The sequence below is a fragment of the Pipistrellus kuhlii genome, unplaced genomic scaffold (genome assembly GCF_014108245.1).
Source record: "Pipistrellus kuhlii isolate mPipKuh1 unplaced genomic scaffold, mPipKuh1.p scaffold_m20_p_1, whole genome shotgun sequence".
Lineage (NCBI taxonomy): Eukaryota > Metazoa > Chordata > Mammalia > Chiroptera > Vespertilionidae > Pipistrellus > Pipistrellus kuhlii.
The window spans coordinates 104,595,914-104,608,227 of NW_023425404.1; the positions used below are offsets into that span (position 1 = coordinate 104,595,914).

A 12,314-nucleotide genomic window follows, 5' to 3' on the forward strand; every position below is an offset into this window, starting at 1 on the left:
TTTCTGTTCATCAATTTATCTTTGTACTACATTCTTAGAAGTGTGATCTCTGGGTCAAAGAGTAATTCCATATGTAAATTAAGTAGCAATTGCCTAACACCACTTCCACTCCCACCCATAATGCTCTTGCCATTACCATTTTGGATTTCCACCAAATGTGTGAGAGGCTATAGCCTCACCTGCCATCTGAGTGTGGTTAAGCTTTGGGGGTGAGAAGGTTGTCAATCTGATCCTTAAGTAATGGCCTCTGCTGAGCGCACCTGTCCCTACCCCTACTCCAATCCATCCAGCCACTCCAGAGTCACAAAGGCAAGCTGAATTCAGGGAACAGCCTGTCTGGTGGAATGTGCGGGTCCCCCTTGCACTGTGGAGCTGTGTGCCCTGGGGGCGGAATGCTCACAGCCAGGAAGAGGCCTTTGCACAACTGGCCCAAAAGAGGAAGCACAGAAAGCACTGAAGTAAACACTACTGACAGTTTGGAAAGAAATCCGGTTCTTGGGCTTCTATTCAGCTATCTTCTGGCCCCAAATCCCTTTGCCAGTTCCCACTAATATACTGAGGCGACAAACAAGGTCAATTTTCCAGAGGACACCCCTTAGAAAAGGGGGCGGTTGGCCCAAGTAAGGAAAGGATGAGCCAGGAAGGCACAGCTTTACCAGAATTTAAAAACAGCAAACAAACAATAATAACAACACCTCTTTCCTCAATGTTATTGAGGTTGCAGTGCAATGCAAGTAAGAGGAAATGAGGTACAAAATCAATGAGGAGGACAGATTAGCCCTGACTTTTCACAATGTGCTCCATCCCTGTCTCTGCTGGAGTCTCCAACCAGGGCTCCCCCTCTTCCCCCGCCCCCTCATGCAAAGCAGCCGCAAGCGCCCCACGTCTGTGCGCAGCGGGGGAAGGGCAGGGCTGACACCACTTCCTCCCTGAGGCTACAGACCTGAGCCTGGTGGAGCCTAGTGCACTTCGGCGCATTCCCCTACAGTGTCCCGGTGTCCCAAGGCCTAACCTTGCCCTGCCAGCACCCAGGACAGGTCCCCGGACAGTCCCCTGACAGCCTTGGAGGTAAGATGTGCCAGCGGGCCTGGGAGCAATGGGAGCTGCAGCGTGGGCTCTGGGGAAGGCACCTCACCTTGCTTCAGGACCCTGGGTCCCAGGCCCGACCCAGCTTTCCTGAGGGGGAGCCCCCATCCCCTCTTGGACCGGCTCCCCAGAGTCCCACTTGTTCCCACTTGATGTTCCCACTTGACCCAGCTCCATGGGCGTTTGGGGCTGAGGCTGGCCTTCCCCGCGCCGGATTTCATCAGCTTTGACTGATTTCCTGCCCAGAAAACTGCGACAAGTTCTCGTGATGAACCAAGAGGAGTGAGCACCATCCAGAAGCCCCGTCTACTGGAAGGGACTCCTGGGCGCTTTTAATTAAATGCAAGCCCAGTAGAATTTGAGGTCCGTCCTTGAAAACTCAGACAACTGTTTCTTCTTTCTAAAAATAACTTTTCTTCTGGATTATTGTCCTTTTCGTCTTAAAGTAAGATAGAGGGAAAATAACCACCAGGCAGAGATTTGTAATGTGGCTTGGAAACTAAGGTCCAGAGTGTGGTTTTATAGCATGAAGGGAGTTAGTAAGATGCCTTATATCCCGGAGGGCCTCAGCATTGGCCCCACTGAAAACTTGGCTCAGTGTACCTCTCATTTTCCTCTGGGGAGGGGTTTCTTATTATTCATACCATGTGGAAGGCTAACCTGCTGTTTCCTAGACGTTCACAGCAAAGAGGTTCAAAAAGAACATGTAATGTGACCATTAGAGAAAGAGAAATGGAGTAACAGAGCAAAGTGAGGAACACAGAGGAAAAGGGCACATGAGTTTATTATTCAGGATATTGTTCCTGGTAGTATAACGAGGCTAATCAAGTCAAGGGTGCTAGGCTACTTCTAACTTTAAAGTCTAGGCCTTTGAATGGAAATTTCAGAAAGAGAGCCTTTGTCCCCTTGCATAAGCCTCCAGGGGCAATTTTCCTCTGGCCTCACTGAAATACTGGAATGGTACCTGGGCGTTCTAACAGTAATGCTGGCTGGTAAAAATCAGCTGAGGTTCCACTAAGAAAGCTGTCATGTTTTCCAAGTGGCATTTACTGCCTGTTAAATGTGGTGAAGGGTCAAAGAAATTTAATGTCATCTTCAGACCAACAGTAAGTAATAATGTTTACAAAATTTTTAATATTTGTGTCTTTTTTGGATATTTGGGAGACTTGGGTTCATCTCTGCCTTTAACAAGAAGAAGGCCTTTTGTTTCTCTAAATATAGTCAATTTCTGGTCTATTGATGGCAAATTTCTGTTCTGTTGCAAAACTGAGTTGATGTGCCCAAGTTTGGGCACATCATTATTAGATTTCAAAATTCTGCAATTGTTATTTCTTTAGAAATATAACTTTGGCCGAAACTGGTTTGGCTCAGTGGATAGAGCATCGGCCTGCGGGCTGAAGGTCCCAGGTTCGATTCCGGTCAAGGGCATGTACCTTGGTTGCGGGCACATCCCCAGTAGGGTGTGTGCAAGAGGCAGCTGGTCAATGTTTCTCTCTCATCTATATTTCTAGCTCTCTATCTCTCTCTCTTCCTCTCTGTAAAAAAATCAATAATATATATATATATATATATATAAAAACAGAAATATAACTTTGTAATATGGATGACTTTATGATTTAGTTACATTAAATCTTAAACACAATACTTACTAAGTGATGTTAGTATCCATTACATTTTTTGTATTTTTATATCCTAAGAATGTATACTAATTGCCCACTTTTTTTTTTGTCATTTTTCACTTAAAAATAAAACTTTCTAGATATCTTCATATTATTCTTCCAATAAGCTTTTTATAAAATTTATTGCTATAAATGACTGTTTAATATGCCATTTTGAATTTTTTTAACCATCCTACTTTCAAAAAGCCTTATTGTTTTCACTTATTTGTAATATTCCTCAACCTTATTTATTTTTATACCGAACACTTTTAGTGATTCCACAAATATTATAATAAATTAAGTTTGTATTTTATTGTCTATCACACCAAAATCAATTTTATAGAACCTCATGCATTGATTTATAGGCAATAGAATGATCTTAGTAATTCTCATCTCAAAATACAACAATCCTTATTAACATAATTAATATTTTAGTGTGGAAAATATGTACATATTTTATATTAGTCCTGTCATCCTAACTGGCAAGTAACTTAAAGTTTAAGTATTTATTATACATTTGAGTACATAATAAATGCCAGGATGTAAGGCATTGGTATATTGGTTTTACATTAAATTGGTCTATATGTATAGAGTTATAATAATTATGAGATGCATGACTTTTATAGGAAACTGCTATATATTTAGAAGAGCACCAATGAGATTTATTTTGAGAAGAAAGGACAGTAGCACTAATTTATGGCATTGACTTATAAGCAGTTTAAGGAGATAGACTACGTGAGATGCGACAGGTCAGGGCCTGAGGACAGCTTCTGGGACTGTGACCTGCCACCACGGCTTCCTTATCACCTCGCCACATTCCTGGCACCAGAGTCAGGACTCCAAAAGTGTTTGCTAAAAGTACAGAACTGTGTCAGTCCCACCTCTGGGTTGTCCCAATGTCACAAGGGCAGCTGGCCCAGTGGGCACCAACCCTGAGACACGAGCAGGCAGAGGTGACACACCACTCCAAAGCTCCACTCCTTCTCCATGGGTCTTCTGAAGCTTGAATTCATGACTCAGTTTCCAAACATTTCATGTGTTACACAGCATAATGCGCTCCAGTTCCATCCATGCAGTTGGGGGGTCCAGGGAAGGGAAGAATTCTTGCAAATGGTAAATTCCTTCCTTTTTATAGCAGCATTGTATTCCACTGTGTAGATATACCACAGTTTTCTAATCTGTTCATCTGCTGATGGGCACTTAGGTTGTTTCCAAGTATTAGCTATGGTAATTGTGCTTCTATGAACGCAGGGGTGCATATAAACTTTCTGATTTGTGTTTCTGGTTCCTTGGGATATACTCCTAGAAGTGGGGACACTGGGTCAAATGAAAGTTTCATTTTTAATTTTTTGAGGAAACTCCATACTGTTTTCCATAATGGCTGCACCAGTCTGCATTCCCACCAGCAGTACGAAAGGGTTCATTTTTCTCCACCTCCTCTCCAGCACTTTGTTGATTTGTTGATGATAGCCATTCTAACAGGTGTGAGATGATACCTCATTGTCATTTTGATTTGCACCTCTCAGATGGCTAATGACTTTGAGCATGTTTTCATATGTCTCTTGGCCTTCTGTATGTGTCTATATCTTCTTTCTAAAAGTGTCTATATAGGTTCTTCGCCCATTTTTTTTTTTATTGGATTGTTTATCTTCCTTTTGTTAAGTTGAATGATTTCCCTATAAATTTTGGAGAGTAAACCCTTACTAGTGGCTGGTGCACAAAGTTGGTGCACGGGAGGAGTGGGGGTGTCCCTCAGCCCAGCCTGCATCCTCTCCAATCTGGGATCCCTAGTGGGATCGGGCCTAAATGGGCGGTTAGGCATCCCTTTCACAATCCAGGACTGCTGACTCCCAACTGCTTGCCTGCCTGCCTGATTACCCTTAACCACTTCTGCCTGCCAGCCTGATAACCCCTTAACAATATCATGTCATTTGCCAGCCTGATCGATGGGTAACTGCTCCTCAGCTGGCCATTGCCTCTAACTGCTCTCCCCTGCCATCCAGGTCACCCCTAACTGTCCTCCCCTGCCAGTCTGGTTGCCCCTAACTGTCCTCCTCTGCAGGCCTGGCCTCCCCAACGGCTCTCCCCTGCTCCCTCTCCAATCTCCAACCTGGATTAGGCCTATATGAGCAGTCAGACATCCCTCTCACAATCCAGGACTGCTGGCTCCCAACTGCTCGCCTGCCTGCCTTCCTGATTGCCCCTAACCACATTTGCCTGCCAGCCTGATCAGCCCCTAACCACTCCCCTGCCAGCCTGATTGCCCCTAACTGCCCTTCCCTGCAGGCCTGGTCATCCCTCACTATCCTCTCCTGCAGGCCTGGTTCCCCTCAACTTCCCTCCTCTGCCAGCCTGGTAACCCCTAACTGCCTTCCCCCTGCAGGTTTGATTGCCCCCAATTGCCATCCCTTGCAGGCCTAGTCCCTCCCAACTACCTTCCCCCACTGGCCATCTTGTGGTGGCCATCTTGTGACAACATGGGGGCAGGATCTTTGACCACATGGGGGCAGCCATCTTGTGTGTTGGAGTGATTTTCAATCTGCATATTACTTTCTTAGTAGATAGGATAGAGCAGTGGTCAGCAAACTGTGGCTCACAAGCCACATGTGGCTCTTTGGCCCCTTGAATTTGTGGCTCGTGAACCAAGGTTTGCCAACCACTGCTTTAGGACAATGATTTGGGTTATATCTTAGAGCAGTGGTTGGCAAACTATGACTCTCAAGCCACAAACTCAAGGGACCAAAGAGCTGCATGTGGCTTGCATACCGCAGTTTGCCAACCACTGGGATAGAGGACTAGTGCATGGGCAGGGGCAAGCTGGTTTGCCCTGAAGGTTATCCCAGATCATGGTGGGAGTTCTCTTGGGGCATGGGGCAGCCTGGGCAAGTGGCCTGTGGTGGTTTGCAGGTTTGCCACAGCCCCCGGCAATCTAAGCGGAGGCCATGGTATTTGGGATTTATCTTCTACAATTGAAACTTTCTAGCCTAGATCCAAGCCTTCTGCTTCTTCCATGGCCATAGCCATTTCTGTAAGAATTTATTTATCTTCTATAATTGAAACTTTGTAGCCTTAAGTAGAGGCCTGGGCCGGCCAGGGTGTGTGGAAAGCTTGGCTCCCTCCATTGCCAGGGAGGAAACCTAAGCCTCCCTCCTGCTTTCTCTGTGGCCACAGCCATCTTGGTCGGGTTAATTTGCATACTCACTCCTGATTGACTGGTGGGTGTGGCTTGTGGGTGTCGCAGAATAATGGTTAATTTGCATATTACTCTTTTATTAGATAGAGAAATGAAGTTGCAGGAGCCAGAAATGTGGGGAAATGCTGTGAAAATTAAGAGCATTAACTTTATTTTGTTTGTTTTTTATTATGAAAAATTTTTAAATTTTTCTTTCAATTAACGTATACATACAATATTACATTCATTTCAGCTGTACAACATAGTGATTAGACATTTATATACCTCATGAAGAGAGAAGCTGAAACACCCAGTTACTCACTACACTTACTGTCAGAGCAGAGAAGACCTCCTGCTTCTGGGAAGGTTTCAGAGGGGCATAGGTACCTACACACTTCAGGTGAATGATACTCTGCTCAAAATTCATAATTGGAACTGCTTTTTACAGTACAATGTATTATCTGTTGAGGGCCAACCCTGTGCTACCGTTGGGGAGCACATGGCCCCCTAACCTCAAAAAGTTTCTAGTCCAGTGGGTGAGACAAACCTGTTAATGAGCACATTGCAACATGTCATGTGTGGTGATAGGTATAGAAATAATATGGCAAAGAGAGCACTTCTAGGGAAGGCATTATATGGGGGTGTCCAAGAGGCACTTTGAAAGATAAAGGTATTTCCAGGTGGTCCAGTGGAAGAAGGTCACTCTAGGGACCACGTGGAAAATAGGTTAGCAGTACTGTACTAGAGCACAAAGCACAGTGGGAAGGGAAATGAGGAGATTCTGATTTAACTCTTGGTTAGTAATATTCAGATTATATCCATATGGTACAGTCACCACAATCTATCATATTTGAGTCAAATGCTTAGGCATTGTCATGACAAAATCGGAGCACCCTGAAGCAGCACTCTCCAATGGGAATGTAATGCACACCACATGGATAACTCAACATTTTCAAGAAGCCACATTAAAAAAGAGAAAAAAGACACAAGTGACATTAATCTTAGCAATGTCCTTTATTTAATATATATCCAAAATAAGCATTTAAGTGATAATATTTATAATAAATTACATTAAATTTAAGTATTATGAAAATTATTGATGACCTCTTTTGTACTTTTTTTTTTACATTAAATCTTCCAAACCCAGTGGGCAGTGCAACTCTAATAAATTGCAATAATATTGTATCCTAACTATGTGTTTATTATTTATCTGCATGGAAGATACTATAATAGATAAATTTTGGAATAATTTTCTATTGGTATGAAGCTTGTTGCTGGAACCCAATTTTAATTCATATTTAAACCTATACCCAGAATGCATTATTAGCCTTCTCGCAACAAAAACAAACAACCTCCAGTTGTCATTGCTTACATTTCATTCTCTCTCACCCGTTCCCTGTACACTGATTGTTGGATTCCACCTCATAATAACAGGGACTGACAAAGAAGAGAACTAAATGGTAGAGCTATATGTCATAAATCCACATCCGGCAAAATGTGATTGGTTGCCCCTAGACAATAGCAGTTGTCAACCTTTTTTTTTTTTTTTTTTTTTTTTGTTCCACCTACTAGTTCAGAAGAATAGCATCCCCTCATCTACAACAACTCTCTTTGCAATGGTTCTCAGCTCCAGAAACACACCTTTTCTTTGGAGAAGGGGTTGTGATAATATTTGGAATATGTAATTGGAGGTGCCATGGGTATGATCTGAACAGTCTCAGAGACATTCTGATCCTATTCCTCTCTTGGTTAAGACTCTCTGTTCTAGTGTTTCTAGCTGTCCTTCCTACATCTTAGTCTTTAAAAAATGTGCCTGGCTGACAAAAAAATAAATAAAATAAAATAAAAAATGGAAGTTCAACTCACTGTTCATGTACACAGAAATGCAGCAGATGGAAATAACTAACCAGTATAGACTTGGGAACATGTGTGTCTCTTATGTGGGTGCAAGTAAGTGACTGACATTTGTCTCCATCTGTGATTTTAGAGGAATAATCCTATCTAATAAAAGAATAATATGCAAATTGACTGTACCTCCGCTACACCCACAAACTATGCCCACCAGCCAATCAGGAGTGAGTATGAAAATCAACCCAACCAAGATGGCTACAGCCACAGAGCTAGCAGGAGGCTTGGGTTTCCCTGGCAATGGAGGAAGACAAGCTTCCCAGACACCCTGGCTGGCCCTGGACTCCACTCAAGGCTACAAAGTTTCAATTATAGAAGATAAATAAATCCCAACAAAAACTGTGGCAGCCACAGAGCTGAAGAGAGTAGGAGGCTTGAGTTTCCCCCAACGATGGAGAAAGCCAAGCTTCCTGGCCTGCCTTGGCCTCTGCTCAAGGCTACAAAGTTTCAATTATAGAAGATAAATAAATCCCAGATACCAGGGACTCTGCTTGGGTCACCTGGAGCATAACCAGCCTGAAAACCACCACAGACCCCTCTCCCACACCACCTTATACTCCAAAGGAACCCCCACCCTGACCCAGGACACCCTTCAGGAAAAACCAGCTGGCCCCCACCAGTGCACCAGACCTCTATCCTATCTAATAAAAGAGTAATATGTATGCAAATTGACTGTCACTCTACCACAAGATGGCCAGCAGGGGAGGACAGTTGGGAGGGACCAGGCCTGCAAATTGGGGGCAATCAGGCCTGCAGGGGAGAGCAGTTAGGGGTGACCAGGCTGGCAGAGGAGGGTGCTTTTGTAAGTAAAGTTTTATTGATATTAACCATGCTTGTTTACATATTTATCTAGAACAATGTTTTCCCTGCAGCAGCAGACTAGATTAGCTGTGACAGAGACCATTTAACCTGCTAAATCTAAAATATTTACTATCTGGTCCTTTATAGAAAGTGTTTGCCAAATCCTGTCATGGATTATCTATAAATTTGAGGTCTTTTTTTTATGTATTTTTATTTTCTAAGATCACCTGAACAAACGTAAGTAACATCTTTGGCAGTAATGATGAGACTCTCTGGCTTGTATCTGACTTTAATAAGAATTTTTTCTGTGTTTTATGATTAGAATAATGGTTGGCATTGGTTTCTGGTAAATATTCTTTATCAAGTTAAGGAAAGTATTAACCATTTCAATCTTACTGAAAGGTTTCTATCAGGGGTGGATATTGGATTTTACCAACTGTCTATTCACAATCCCTTGAAATGATTATAGGATCTATCATTTAATATTTAATATAGTGATTTACTCTGTTTCCTACTGGTGAGCTATTCTTGTATCCCTAGTTATTATAGTATATTACTAGAGGCCTGGTGCATGAAATTTGTGCACAGTAGGGGAGTTCCCTCAGCCCAGCCAGTACCCACTCCAATTGGGGACCATTTGGGGGATGTCCAACTACTGGTTTAGGCCTAATCCCTGCAAGATTGGGTCTAAACCGGCGGTTGGACACCCCTCTCATAATCTGGGACCGCTGGCTCTGAACCACCCACCTGCCTGCCTGATTGCCCCTAACCTCTGTGCCTGCCTGCCTGATCACCCCTAACTGCTCTCCCCTGTCTGCCTGATCTCACCCCCAACTGCCTCTGCCTACCTGATCACCCCCAACTGTCTTCTGCCAGTATGATCTTGCCCCCAACTCTCCTCCCCTACCAGCCTGATCTCTCCCCAACTGCCCTCCTCTGCCAGCCAATTTGGTTGTGATTGGTCAGTTTCTATGTCAGTCAGCATCAAAAGCTCTGCCTTCTAGGCAGCCATTGGCTCCTCACAGTTTACCCATATTTTGTTCTGATTGGTCAGTTTCTATGCCAGTCAGCATCTCTGGGCCTATCAATGGGGCCTGATCAGAAAGGCCAAGCTGATCAGCAGCCCCAGTGGAGGCCTAGAGAGAAATGGAGGCGCAGCTGTTTTCCAGGCCAGGAGAGAAAGAGAGGCAAGTTCTGATCAATGGCTGCCACAGATGCTACGGATCAGACCTTGCCTCTCTCTCTCTCTGCAGGCCTCTTTCTGGGTCTGATTCACAACTCCCTAGAAAGTCAGTGCTGGGTCAGGGTGTCGGCAGCAGTTCTGGGTCACCACAGCAACCCAGCACGGACCTCCAGTCTGGTCAAACCTTCATGGTAACAGTTACGATCCTGCCTCTTTCTTATATAGATTCTTTTAATATTCTTCTTGAATTAAATTTTTAAGCCTGTACTTGGGAATTTTGTATCATTATTTATGTGATTTTAAATTGTTTGTTCTCTTATTTTTAGATTGCTTTTTAATAGCAACTTATTCTCTTTATGTTAACTTAAACTTCTCTGAAGACATTAGTAAAAATTTTTTAGAAACCCTTTTTTTATTTTTTTCATCAACTCTTGTTTTCTCAAGTGTCAGCATTCTGGTTCTGAATCTTGATGCTCCCCATGCTCTTGTTTTTCTTCAAATATTTCATGAGCCTTTGTAATTGATTCATAATTTTAATTGAAAGAATAGAATAATATAAGAATGTGGTATGCATTTACTTGGCAGCTATAAAAACCCTCTTTCTTGACAAGGAGGCTAACTGAAGTGTTCTATAGCTAAATTTGAGGCTTTATAGACAGGCAACTTTCCCCTTTGGTTTGATAGTAAATTTCAGCCTTGCTTGAATGCTGCTTGCCAAGACCAGCAAAACTTTGTTGTGGAGGTGGAGCACCAGAGAGTTTTTAGTGTGAAGGTTTCTCTTCCCATTCCATTCTGATTAACTGGTTGATTGGATATAGTTAGCTGGTTGGATTGGGGCCTGCCTGTTTTTTCTGAGGCCCCAAACTTTCCAAGCACTGCTCTATTTGTATTGGGGGCTCAAGATTCACCTTAGGAACCAGTGAGGCACTGCCCACATTATTTAAGGTAATCATTCTTGCTGATTTTATACTGGGGGTAATAGTGGTGTCTCACTGATCCTTAAAACAGAGAAGTCAAATAGCCCATAGCAGTCAGTCTTTTAAATAAGTCCTCCTCCAATTGGGTATCTCCACATTCCCATCCTTGCTGACCCTGACCTTGGGTGTTTTTCTTGGTTAAGTTTAGCAGCCTCCCTATAAATTCATATTGGGCTATAGTTTCCTTAGCTATAGTTATTCAATCTGCAAGTCTTTTCTCTTTAACATCTTCCAGAAATTCCTCAAAATGTTGGTCTAATAGTGCCATCCATCTTTGCTTTATAGAGTCACTAGAGGTCTGGTGCACCAATTCGTGCCCCAGTGGGGTTCCTGAGCCTGTCCTGCGGGATCAGGCAAAAACCAGCTCTCTGATATCACCGAAGGGGTCCTGGATTGCGAGAGTGCACAGGTCAAGCTGAGGAACCCCACTGGTACATAATCAGGGCTGGGGAGAGATGTGCGAAGTTGGCCAGCCCAGAAGGGAACAAAGGAGGGCTCCATGGTGTGTCTGGCCCATTTAGCTCAGTCCCAATCAGCAAGACACTAGCAGCAAACTAGCCTACCAGTTGAAGCATTTGCCCCCTGGTGGTCAGTGCACCTCATAAGGAGCAGTTAGGTGGCTTTAGCATATCATTAGCATATTATGCTTTGATTGGTTGATGACTGACCAGTCGACTTAGCATATTTTTATTACATAGGATTTCATTGGGATTTAAGATCAAATCTTTGGAACCAGATGTTTTCAGTTCATTTTAAACATCCTAACCTACATGCAAGCTCCATCATGTGCCAGTGCCAAGGCCTGACTGCTAACTTAATCCTTACAACAATTTTATGAATAAGGTTTTCCTATCCCCATTTTACAGATGGAAAGAAACTGAAAGCTCAGCAAGGTTGATAAGTTGCTCAAGGTCATGCAGCAGTTAGCACTGAACTCAGACTTGACTCATCCAGTTATCACATTCTTAGAAGTTTTCTGATGGTAGAGAAGGGCCCAGAAAGTACTATTTGAATGATGATCAAGGAGGAATTACAAGTTCCTTATCCACTGTTTTTATTTTCTTAATACATGAATGAAACAAAGGATTGTTTTAGAAGTCTAAATATAATGACAGAGTACTCTGGAGCATTCTGTGTTTTCAAATACATTCTTTCCATTCTTTTTGTACTTCCTCATAGCAATAATAAATTTAAAATGCAGTAGCTATAGACTGGTTGTGATCACATACATGCGGAAAATATATAATAAAATTTAAAGACTCACTTGCCACATCTAGAAATAATACCCATAGAAAATTGTGTAAATATCCTTTACAAAGAAATTAAAGAAACTTATATAGAACCATTAAATATTATCCATGTTCTTTGAAATGATAAGTGCCCTTTTTGCTTCACGAATGTTCTCAGATCTTTACTAGTTTGCTGTTAGTGATACTCTGTAGACAGGTTAATTTCTATCTGGTTGGCTTATTCAGGGACAGAAATTTCTGTAATTTTCATGACAAATATCTCATAATTAAGGCCAAAAA

General features: G+C 42.8%; 1 protein-coding gene across 1 annotated transcript in view; it reads left to right on the top strand.

The window, feature by feature from the left end:
• Nucleotides 1–866: 866 nt before the first annotated feature.
• LOC118730640 (amyloid beta precursor protein binding family B member 1 interacting protein) overlaps nt 867–12,314 on the top strand; it is a 92,260-nt gene continuing 80,812 nt past the window's right edge. Inside the window, exon 1 of the mRNA XM_045587749.1 lies at nt 867–1,068. The gene's annotated coding sequence lies outside the window, so the exon portion shown is untranslated. The remainder of the gene's footprint in view (nt 1,069–12,314) is intronic.